General features: G+C 41.1%; 1 protein-coding gene across 5 annotated transcripts in view; it reads right to left on the reverse strand.

The window, feature by feature from the left end:
- The window catches only part of C3H4orf19 (chromosome 3 C4orf19 homolog), an 84641-nt gene that overhangs the window by 54134 nt on the left and 17984 nt on the right, over positions 1 to 12523 (reverse strand). Inside the window, exon 2 of one of the 5 annotated variants that reach the window (XM_046657334.1) lies at positions 5534 to 5717. The exons of the other annotated variants lie outside the window; for them this stretch is intronic. The gene's annotated coding sequence lies outside the window, so the exon portion shown is untranslated. The remainder of the gene's footprint in view (positions 1 to 5533; positions 5718 to 12523) is intronic. 5 annotated transcript variants of the gene reach the window in all.

Raw genomic sequence — 12523 nt, forward strand, 5'->3', positions numbered from 1 at the left:
TAGCTAATGTAATTTCTGTTGTCTGCAAGTGAACTCAGACGGAGAGGAACATCTATGTTGTATCAGGAGGGAAGGAAGGAAGGATGGATGTAGATATAGATTAAATTACTTTTTTATGGTGATGGTGATCTCCTTGAAAGTGGGAGTTTTAAGCTGGGGCGTGCAGAGCCCCATGGGGTTCATGGACAGAATTCAGGGCATCTGTGAACTTAAGTGAGAAAAAGTCACATCTTCTTCACTAACCTCTAAATAAAATTTAACATTTTCTTCAAAAAAACTAGCAATTTCTTCAATTCAATTCAAACTACAGCATCATCAGCCGTTCCTGTGACTTTGTCTCTAATAGAAATCACAGATATTTTCATATTACAGTTTTAGATCTCAAAACGTTGTTTTGCTCATTCCTATGGTAGTTACTAGACCGCTGTTAGGTCGTGTTCTGTAATGCACTTATAAAGAAGCACATATCACTATATCGCAATGTTTTAAAATTGATAACTGTGTTTCCTTTGTAATCATATATTTTATTTTATGCATTTAAAAATATTCTTCTGAGAAGGGGTCCATAGGCTTCAGCAGACCGATAAAGCAGTCCATAGCATAAAACACATGAAGAAGCCTATTCTAACATCTCCTTTGCCTGTAAAGTAGGGTTTTTAAACTTTGGCAGTAGTGACATTTTAGAATGGATAATTCTTTGTTCTGGGGGACTGTCCTTTGCATCGTAGGATGTTCGGCAGCCTTAACCCACTGTATGCTAGTAGCACCCTTTCTGACTACATGACAATCAAGACACTGTCATATGGGGGGCAAAAGTGACCCCGTGTTGTGTAAGCCCTGACAGCTGGCTTCTCTGTTTGCAATGCAAGTGTCCAACTTAAGCTTGGATTGCTGAGGCATCTCTTTCAAAGAGGGCTATTTGAAATTAACGCATCGCCAGCCGCCACGACTAGACAGAGCCAGGCTGCCCCCTCCTCCTGAGGTTCCTTTGGTTTAGAGATTTTGGTTGATTTAGATAACTGACCATGTGGGTCACTTTTTTTTTCTTTTCCCGTACTTTAAATTCCTGCTCTTATGTTTTAAATTCACCAACAAAGAGTGAGCTCAGGAAACCCTAGGCCCCCACCCTCGACCCTAATAAAAGGCCCACCAAAGGCCTGTTCACTCTCCTACTCTCTCCCCGAAGTCTCTGTGGCCCCAGGTGTGCTGTGTCATTTCCAGGTCCTGTGAGCAACAAATTTTTATGTTTTCAAAGTTTCCTCCTGGTTATCGCTGAGGAGCATCTTGCAATTGTAATAAGAACCACAAGGGCCGGTCCAACCACAACACTAGCTATTGATAGACTGAGGTGGGCACAAAGCATCCTGGTTGAGAAGCAATGCTGTGAAGGAGTGCTAAGAGTGACTGGGTCTGAGATCTGATTAGAAGAGAGAGGGTTTAAAATGGATGCAATAGAGGACGACAGAGAGAAGTGACAAAGAAATGTGTAGTTGAGCAGTGTCGAGGGACCGGCTGAAATCAACAGCTATATAGGGGCTGGCTGGTGGCATGAAGATCACAAGCTCCGCTTTCCGGGTCCCAGGTTTGCTGGTTTGGATCCGGGGTGTAGACATACACATTGCTTATCAAGCCATGCTGTGGCAGGCGCCCCACATGTAAAGTAGAGGGAGATGGGCACAGGTGTTCGCTCAGGGCCAATCTTCCTCAGCAAAAAGAGGAGGATTGGCAGCAGATGTTAGCTCAGGACTAATCTTCCTCAAAAAAAAGAGTAATAAAATAAAATAATCAACTTAACAAAAACAACAACTATACAGTAGCCCATGGAAATGAGATAAGCTGGAGTTACGGCCAATGTCCAAATTGCTGTTTCTCCCACCGATCCATATGCTAACACGTCTTAACATGTCAGTTGAGAAATGCACTATCTTCAAGCAGAAGGATGAGAAAATTTAGAACCTACGGATACCTGTTACTGCCCCTTGTTCTGCTATTACATGTGGGAAAAAAATATTCTGGACTTGAATGGATTTGGAGGTTGCTGCTCCAAGAAAATCTGAGCCCAGTAGGCAAGGCTGTGAAGGATGGAGCAACCCTATGACCCAGCAATTTGACTCCTAGATAGTTGCCCAAGAGAAATGGAAATATATATCCACATAAAGACCTGTCCAAGAGTGTTGATGGCAGCTTTATTCAGAAAAGCAGCAAACTGGAAATACCCAAATGTCCATCAACAGTATAATACACTGTGGTATGGTCAGACAACGAACAACTACTGAGCAATAAAAAAGAATGAACTACTGATAGATGCAAAAACATAGATAAAACTCAAAAACATGCTGCATGAAAGAAGCCTGACGCAAAAGAGAACAGACTCACAGACTGATTCATTTATATGAAGTTTGGGGTTTTTTAGGTAAATTTTCTTTTCTTTTTGAGGAAGATTAGCTCTGAGCTAACATCTGCTACCAATCCTCCACTTTTTTGCTCAGGAAGATTGGCCCCGAGCTAACATCTGTGCCTATCTTCCTTTACTTTATATGTGGGACGCCTGCCACAGCATGGCTTGCCAATGGTGCGTAGGTCTGCACCTGGGATCTGAACCAGTGAACCCCGGGCCACGGAAGCAGAATGTGTGAACTTAACCTCTGCACCACTGGGCCGGCCCCATATGAAGTTTTTAACAGGCTAAATTAATCTATGGTGATTAAAAAAAAAGATCAGAATAATGACTGACTCCATGGGGGTGGGGACAAGGATTGATTGGGAAACAAGGGGGATTTTCCTGGGGTGATAATGTTCTCTATATAGCTTGATGGGGAGTTGGGTTGCACCGTTGTATGCACTTGCTAAAATTCACCAAATCGTATACTTGGATTTGTGCATTTCACTGTACGTCATTTACACCAGAGGAAGGGGAGAAGTTGGTGGAAAATGAGAGGGAGGAGAAGAAGCGAACCTTAAACAAAAACTGAACTCATAGTTAACAAAATACATGCTGAAATGTTTGAAATGAACTGATGTCTGCAGCCTACTCTGAGATGCAGTTTAAAAAGGCAGTTTAAAAAAAAAAGAGGGATGGAAGGGGCCAGCCTGGTGGCGTAGTGGTTGGGTTTGTGCACCCCACTTCGAGGGCCCACGGTTCATGGGTTTGGATCGTAGGAGCGAACCTACACACTGCTCATTAAACCATGCTGTGGTGGCATGTAAAATAGAGGAAGATGGACACAGCCGTTAGATCAGGGTCAACCTTCCTCACTGAAAAAAAAAAAAAGGATGGATGGATAGCAAGGTAGTTAGATGTGTGATAAAGACAAGATCCAAAACGTTAAGTGCATATTCTAGATGGTGAGTGTGATTCATGTGCAATTCTTCCAACTTTTCTGTAGTTTGAGAATTTTCATACTAAAAAACGTGTGTGCGCGCACAAGAATCTCTTTTTGCCTTTTGAAGTATTTCATTAACCTTGGGCAAGGAAAGCTACTTCAAAACAAGTAAAGCCTGGCATATGGTTCTTGCCCTTTTAATAAGTGGATCCTACAATGTCACACATATCACCTCCATCCCAGTAACAAGCACCATCAATCACTAGTACTGCCGCCACTCCCATTTCTGGATCACTGGGGCTGTCCCAGGCACTGCTTTAATTATTTTACATGTGTTACCCTCACATAGAGAAATTAACGGCTTTCTCTATTATTTAACAAAAAGCTCTGGGCTGAGTTACATCTTCAGAACTTTCAGACAGCCATGAACTAGAACAAACAGGTGTCCAAGAGGAAGAGTATGTTTGTGATGATGAGTATTTTTAGCAGTATGTATTATTCAAATATGTTCTGAAGGTATAGGACAGTGTGAGTGTGAGTGTGTGTGTGTGTGTGTGTGTGTGTGTGTGTCGGGGGTAGTGAGCCGAAGTGGAAGAAGGAAAATATATTTTAGAAAGGGGATACACACTATAAGTCATAAAAAGGAAGGGTAACTTTAATCCAGTTTCTGTAGAGAGAGAAACCTTGTTCCTTTTTTTTCTTAAGCTCGTATCCCATGCCAGATGATACTGTCACCTGGCCAAGGGGTGTGACAAAGGCTGCCCGGATTTGGCACCTCCAGCTCTTTTGTGGCTTTCCTTTCTCAATAAACCTTTGACAAAGGTCAGGTGTTTGAAAGGTTGGGTTTTTCCTTGTTTGGTCTAAGTGTTTCTTGCTCAGCAGAATGATTAAATGTCTCTGAATGTCAACAAATAAGTGGTTTTAGTGAAGCTTTTTGAAATCTATTTCCCTAAAGGCTGCTTGGTGGCGTGCCTGGGATGGGTTTGGTTTTCTGTGAAACTAGTAAATAAACAATGTAATTACCAGGCTTCCTAGAACCCCTCTCCTGAGACCTGCAGAGCCATGCATGTGAGAAGAGAGAAGGGATAAAATATTTCCACCTAAAACCAGGAGTCAGGGCTTTGAACTTCAAGCCAGACTGACAAAAGGTCAAGATGCTAATGTGGCAGAGGCCAGACTTGAACTAAGGTGACCTCAGGAGCACTGGGGGCGCTGTGACAGCCCTAGAAAGAATATACGAGTTATGTAAATATCTACGAGGAAAAAGAAAAGACAATAAGCCAGTCTTGAACAAAGACCTATCAGTCTCTGATTAACTTTATTCTGAGGCATAGATAGAGGCCATAATCCAACCCTGATTCATGAAACAGTGCCTAATAGCACCGGCTGTGAAGGGGCAACGTATCAGAACTGGACGAGCTCCAGTAACTCTCGTCGGACAAGTTCAGGGAGATATGTCCAGTGCGTTTTATTTTCACGGACCCCTCCACGCTGTCATGAAGGAGAGAACAGTGGTTTTACTGTAGCCAGGTCAAAGAATCTCCTCTTGGAAGGAGCTGACCGACGTGCAAACCCAACATCTTCTGCTGTCAACTTGGAACAACGTAGCGGATGCATTTCATAAAATGACTCAGCTAGTGGTATCCAGGTTCCAAAAAGCAGCAGACAGACTTGGAGACTTAACAAAGGATTGAGGACGAAAAGAAATCCTGGCTCCTTCCTTAACATAAATTGTATATAACCAGAAAATAAGCAGGCAGTTTTCATTGGTTTATCTTCATTTGGGACTTAATTCCAGTAAAGATGATGTGATGACATTTAAAAGCTTGGCTGAAACTAGAAACATGGGAAAACTGAAGGTGACTTTGGTGGAGAATACAGAATATAAAATAGCATGCAAGATAATAGAATATTAACTTCTTGGGTGAGTTTTACGAATCGCTGGTTCAATACACCCACAGTTCCGGCCACCTGACTACTTTAAGTCTGATGGGATGAAGGATAGTCTAGTTTTACATGCACAGAGTGTTTTTTTCTTTTTAGACAGAATGATCTATCAACATAATCTTCTCAGCCATTCTCCTAGCATAAGAAACAGAGAAAAGTTGAATGACTTGCTTTCTGAGCAGAGTGAAGTAAGAATCTGAATTTTAGTTCCCATGCATCTAACAACCTGATACCCACCCCCCTCCAGTCCCCATATAACAGACCTGGCTACAAGGATGCCGGACTCCGGACTGCTGGCACAGTGGAGAGGGGCAGACTGGTGTTCACTTGGGCTTAGGTGTTCTGCTGCTTCAAGGTGAAATGCTGGTCTCAGCCAGTTAGAAGAAAAATCCAGAAACATTCGCTCTCCTCCACTATAATCTCCATCTTTGATATCTGGGTATGGAGCTGATGAGAGAAATACTGTTTGTCACCTTTTCCTTATCCTTTGTTGGGATTTTATAGGGTTACTAATAAGAAATCTGAGTTGGGGGCCAGCCCAGTGGTGCAGCAGTCAAGTTCGCACGTTCCGCTTTGGTGGCCTGGGGTTCTCCAGTTCGGATCCTGGGTGCGGATGTAGGCACCGTTTGTCAAGCCATGCTGTGGCAGGCGTCCCACATATAAGGTAAAGGAAGATGGGCACGGATGTTAGCTCAAGGTCTGTCTTCCTCAGCAAAAAGAGGAGGATTGGCGGCAGATGTTAGCTTAGGGCTAATCGTCCTCAAAAAAAGAAGTCGGAGTAAGTAACAAAAATCTTACCACAGTGTGTCCTGGGACTTAACCATGGAGAATGCTTATGATGGAGACATTTTAGGATGACTCCTTAGGACACAGCGCCCCGAGACCTTGGACGTGGTATAGGGTGTGGATGCTCTAGAAGAAGCATCTAGAAGGTGGCACCAGCTCTGGAAGAGAAATTTACCCCTCTGGGGTTTTTATGGGCCTAATTTTATTCCCTCAAAATTCATATGTTGAAGCTATACCTTCAGTACTTCAGAATGTGACTGTATTTAGAGAGAGGACTTTTACAGAGGTAATTAAGGTAAAATGACTACAGAAAAACTACAAAACTAATGTAGACAATGAAGACATTAAAATTGTTAAAGATTTTGTTTACCTCGGTTCAGTCATCAATTTAAATGGAGTCTGCAGCCAAGAAATCAAGAGAAGACTGAGACAGAAGGGCAGCCACGAAAGAACTAGGAAAGATCATCAAGTATAAGGAAGTGTCATTAGAGACTAAAGCCAAGATCTTCCACACCCCTGTATTCCCAATTACTATGCTGGGGTGCAAAAGCTGGACAGTGAAGAAGGCTGACAGGAAAAAAACTATTCATTTGAAATACGGTGTTGGAGGAGAGCTCTGTGAATACCCTGGACCACCAGACAGACGAACAAGTGGGTCCTAGAGCAAATTAAGCCTGAACTATTGCTGGAGGCAAAAATGCTAAAACTGAGGCTGTCCTACTTGGGGCACATCATGAGAGGGCAGGATTCTTTGGAAAAGACAATAGTGCTGGGAAAAGCAGAAGACAGTAAGAAAAGAGGAAGACCAAACATGAGATGGATTGGCTCCATAAAGGAAGCCATGGGCCTGAGTTGACAGAAGCTGAGTAGGGCTGTTAAGGATGGGCCATTGTGGACATCAGTCATTCATAGGGTCGCCAGGAGTTGTAGCAGACTTGATGGCACGTAGCAACAACAAAGTAAAATGAGGCCCTTGGGGTGGGCCCTAATCCAATCTGACCAGCATCCTTATTAGAAGAGGAGTTAGGACATACAGACAACACAGGGACCAAGGCTCGACCATGTGACGAGGCAGTAAGAGGGCAGCCATCTGCAGGCCAAGGAGAGAGGCCTCAGGAGAAACTGAACCTGCTGACACTTTGAACTTGGACTTCTAGCCTCTAGGGCTGTGAGAAGATAAATTGCTGTTGCTTAAGCCCCCCAGTCTAAAGTATTTTGTTGTGGCAGGGCTAGCAGCCTAATACAGAGGTTTCCAAAAAAAAAAGGTGAAGAATGTTTGGAATCGTTCAAAGTAAAAAAGCCTACTTAGGCTATCTCAGAGTTATCCGAATTATATTACCAGGATGTTAGTAACTACTACCAGGAAAAGAAAAGGGGAATTCTGGCCTCAAATGAATTTGGGAAATGCTGGATTAGATAGTTAGGTTTCTTTGCTGTAAAACTTCTTAGAGCCTTCAATGGGCTGCTGTACATACATAGGATGAGTCATATGATCTGTGTGTCTTCCTTGACATCTCTCTTTCCCTCACTTTTCATTGCTAATCCATCACCAATTCCTGATGACTTTATCTATGAAATATTTCTTGAACCAGTTCACTTCTATCTGAACCCTCATTGAAACCTAGACTATACCAACATTGACTGACACTTCGATCTTCTAAGTATTTCTTGAATTAGTACAATTCTCTCTACTGAACTGCCATCCAAATCTGGACCAAATGATCTATGTCTCTTGCTTAGTCCACTGCCAAAGCTTTCTGACGGGTCTGCCCACACCGACTGGGTGTTCTCCACAACACAGCTGGAGTAATCTTTTCCAAGCACAGGTTGGATTACGCCAGCTCCTTGATTTTAAAGACATTTCAGTAGCTTCCCATTGTTCTTAAGGTGAGAAGACAAAATTCCTACCCATTTCTTCAAGTGCATCTTGAACCATCTTCCCTCTGAGGTCCATCTTCACAGGTCTTTTTTTAGTCCCATATTGTTTTGTTCCCGTCCACCAAAGGGCCTTTGCTCATGCTGTCCCTTCTCCCCGGTTAACTCCCGCTATGTTCCTCAGAGAAGCCTTCTTTTACTTCCCTTTACTGGGTCAAACACCTCTAACTATCAATTCATACAGCACTTGTCACCACTGAAAATTTACACTTATGTGAGTATTTGCCTAATACCTGAATCTTCCTCTTCTAGACTGAAAACAAACTGTGATTGGAGAACATCTTTTGTGAAATACTCAGTTAATTTATTGATTAAGGTTTGGGGAGGACAGAACTGAAACACAACGTGAAGAACTTTTATGAAGAAAGAAAACGAGCAGGGTTCAAGGAGAAAGGTTTTGGGTCCTTAGAAACATGCAGTGATTTGCCGAAATTTAGCATCCTTTGAAATAAACAACTCATTTGAGAAGTTGAGTCTGGAAAAGATATGATATTGGGTCTAAGTTCTGGAAATAGATGGGGCGTTTTAACTTTGTGTTTTTAAACTTTTGATTTTGAAAATTTTCAAATCTACAGAAGACTGGAAAGATTAGTACAATGAACAGCCACATACCTTTAAGCAACCGTCAAATGTTTTGATTTTGCTCCAAAACAGCTGCTCTTTTCTGCTTTACTGTGGACAGTATAGCACTAATTGTGTCTTGAGAAAGATAGAAGACTATGTAACTGGATCACAAATGCCCATACTTCCAGAAGGCTAGCCACACCCGCTGGCAAATAATTAATCAAGAAATATTTAGGGCTTGACCTTAAGGTATTGTGGGAGATAAAAAGACATTTACAGGACTTACTTAAAAAAAATTTTACAACCATCTGAGAAAATAAAACACTTTCACATGAAAGAATAACCAGCAATAAAAATAATAGGTAAGTGTTGACCGAGGAGGAGGCAGAAAGTGCTGAAAGGGGTAAGAGGATGAGAGAGTTTTTAGTTACGTTTCTTCCTAGAAATGGATTCTCTGTTATCAGTTAATTTCCTTGTACTAAGAGACCCATTCAGGGAAGTAATTTTATAAGGAAAATTATAAATAAGTACTTCTATTGTGAGCGAACAGAAGTGTAAGAGGTCTGATTCCTTATCTAAGCAAGATTTACAATTATTTTAGTTCTGTACTGGACAATCAAAAACTAGGGGAAGTATTTGTTCCTTTAAGGCTAACCTTAGTTGGGTGGACTTAAGCCAAATAATTAATCCATTTTTTTCTCCTAACAAAGAATAGGCTACTATATTCACCTGACATGTTAAGTCAGCCCCACACTACGACTTGCCCTGGGGAAGGTGTGATTCCCAGGGAACTGGCTCCCAGGCTTGGAGATCCAGGCAGCATTTTCCTCACAACCCATTATTTCCACAGGTCCGCATCTAGATTAGAGAAATCGGAACCAGGTAAATAATGAATAAGGTCACAACCTAGTGCAAATGTTAATAAAATAAGGAGAAAAATATTGTGTAAATGGTGGGGTGGGGGAGACCTCTAACAACCGCACAAAGTAAGTGGGGGTATGTTTTCAAATTAATACAAAACGTTACTGCATTGGGACCCTATCTAACCTATACTAGCCCGGAAGTCTGCCTTTAGAAAGACGAGCTCGTCAGGGATCCGAGTGATCACTTCAGAGAAGGTTCTGTCCAAATGCACATACATACATGGCATAAGAACCTGATTTTCTAAAACCTAAGTTCTAGATCAGACTTTCCAACCTGGAAAGAAGTCAGGAAGGGATCTGCTCTTAGAGGCACGGGGTTACCTGTGTTCTTTAATTTATGCTTTGAACTCATACTTTTCTGAGTTTTTCCCAAGTGTGTATATATTAATTTTATAATCAGGAAAAAAAACCCCCAATAAAACTATTAAAGATCAGAGTTGAAGCTTCTCATTTTGACACATGGGAAAACTGCTGCTACAGGCAGGGAAGATTCTCCAAAGCTACCAGCAAGTCAAAGCCAATGCATTTGGGGACACGCCTCGGACAGAGTAATTAACAGATGTCTACTGACCTCTTGTCTGAAAACTTTTAAGCTTCAAAGATTACTGAAATTACTTAGAAGTCTGTCACTTTATTATTTTTCAACAGTTTTATTGAGATATAATTCACACGCCTTACCATTCACCCCCTTAAAGTGTACAATTCAATATTAAGTATATTTACAGATGTGCAACTATCACCAATCAATTTTAGAATATTTTCTTCACATCCAAAAGAAATGCTGTACCTTTCAGCCATGAACTCCTGATCCCCCATCCTCCTCAGCCATAGGCAATCACCAGTCTACCTTCTGTCTCTGTATTTGTCTATTCTGGAATCATACAATATGTGGTCTTCGTGTCTGACTTCTTCCACTTGGAAGGATATTTTCAAGGTTCATCCTTGTTGTAATACATATCAGTACTCCATTCCTTTCTATGACCATATAATAGTGTATTTTATAGCTGTATCACATTTTATTTGTCCATTCATCAGTCAATGGACATCTGGATTGTTTCTACTTTTTGGCTATCGTGAATAATGCTGCTATGAACATTTGTACACAAGTTCTTGTGTGCACATATGTTTTCATTTCTCTTGGGTATACACCTAGGTGTGGAATTGCTGGGTAATACGGTAATTCTATGTTTAACCTTTTAAGAAACTGCCAGACTGTTTTCCAAAGTGGATGTACCATTTTATACTCCCACGAGCAACGTTTGAGGTTTCCAATTTTTCTACATCCTTGCCAACACTTGTTATTGCCCATGTTCCTGATAACAGCCATGCTCGTGAGTGACTATCATGAAGTGGTACACGTCATTATTTTTAGCAAGTGTTTTTATGAACTGTTTTCTGATTACAGAAGTCATACAAGTTAATATACAAAATTTCTTCACATGTATACACTGATCTGATTCCTAGCTTCTAGGCCAATAACGATCCCATCTATGGGTCAGCAAAATTATTACTCCTATTTTACAAAGAAATGGAGCCTCACAGAGGTTCAGAAGCTCTAGAACTGGGATTTGAACCCAGCTGTGTCTAAAAATTTGTGCCTTTCACCACATTGTTATCCTATTTCAGTGGCTACTATGCATATATAAACACACGAGGATCCAATGGGATAATGAAGTACCTGAACTTTATGAATTTAAAGCATCTAGTAATGACGAGTAAGATGCTGAAGGGACATGGCTTTTGCATTATAGCAACAGGCAACATGTTATCTGTTGAGAGATTAAGGAACAGAGAAACGATTTGTGACCACAGAGCAATTTAAAGGAAGACCTGAGATCAAGCAGTCCCATATCACTTTGGGTAAATTATTGTTTCTATCACTCCACCTGGAAAATAAGACCATTAATCGTCCTAGGGTTAAGGTGATAAATAGCACTGAAACATGTCCTAAATATATTTACCTCTTTGTCTGTGCACTTGAGAGAACAAGGCTAGTTACTCTTGAATTACTGCATTCTCTGAATAAGGCCAGATAGGTTATTTCAGTTTTGTTATTATTTTCCACCTCATGTAAAACAGTTCCTTTCTCTTACTCTTTGAAGTTGAAGAAGAAGCATTTTGCAATAATAAAAATCATGGCGAGTCGGTGGCACAGCGGTTAAGTTCACGTGCTCCGCTTTGGTGTCTCGGGGTTCACCAGTTTGAGTTCTGAGCATGGACCTAAGCACCGCTTATTAAGCCATGCTGTGGCAGGCGTCCCATGTATAAGGTAAAGGAAGATGGGCACAGATGTTAGCTCAGGGTCAGTCTTCCTCAGCAAAAAAGAGTAAGATTGGCAGTGGATGTTAGCTCAGGGCTAATCCTCCTCAAAAAATAAAAATAAAAAAAATTTTAAAAATAATAAAAATTATTTTGAATTTTGGCCACAATCACAAGCAATTCTGGAAATTAAAATTCCTCATGCTCTAGTTAAATATTATTAGTAAAAAGTTCCCACTCATTAGAACCCCTTTCAAGAAATCTATTCTGTTGCACTACATATATAATTATTGTATCGTTATCTAGGCTCTTTCCAGTTTTCAAATTTATCTATGCGACTCAATCAAATAGAAGAGCTCAAGGGAACTGATCCTCTAAACAACTAATTCATAAACATTGTTAAAGGTGGTATATTTTTACACATAATTTCCTGAAGAGAAACGAGACCAAAGTTCCTCCAACTTCCAGAGTCAACACAAAAGGCACACTAGTTTTGGGTGGGACAGAGTTAATTCAGAAATGAGAAATATAGACTAGAATGCTCATTGTTTTAAAACTACGTTTATTTTGAGCAAAGGACTCTTCGTTATCTCAATCTTTAGCTTGTACTTGGCAGGTTGTATTTCAAGGGTTTATCCTCCATGGGGGTGAGGAAGAGAGGCTATGAGTGGGGTGAACACGGATGAGGTAGCAGGTCCAGTTTTACCACTCTTATGAATTTTGTGCTAGGGTTGAAGTGCTCAGCAGAAAAAAGGAGCATTGTTTCTGTGAACTGCATAAAAGAGG

Source organism: Equus quagga, chromosome 3 (assembly GCF_021613505.1).
Source record: "Equus quagga isolate Etosha38 chromosome 3, UCLA_HA_Equagga_1.0, whole genome shotgun sequence".
Lineage (NCBI taxonomy): Eukaryota > Metazoa > Chordata > Mammalia > Perissodactyla > Equidae > Equus > Equus quagga.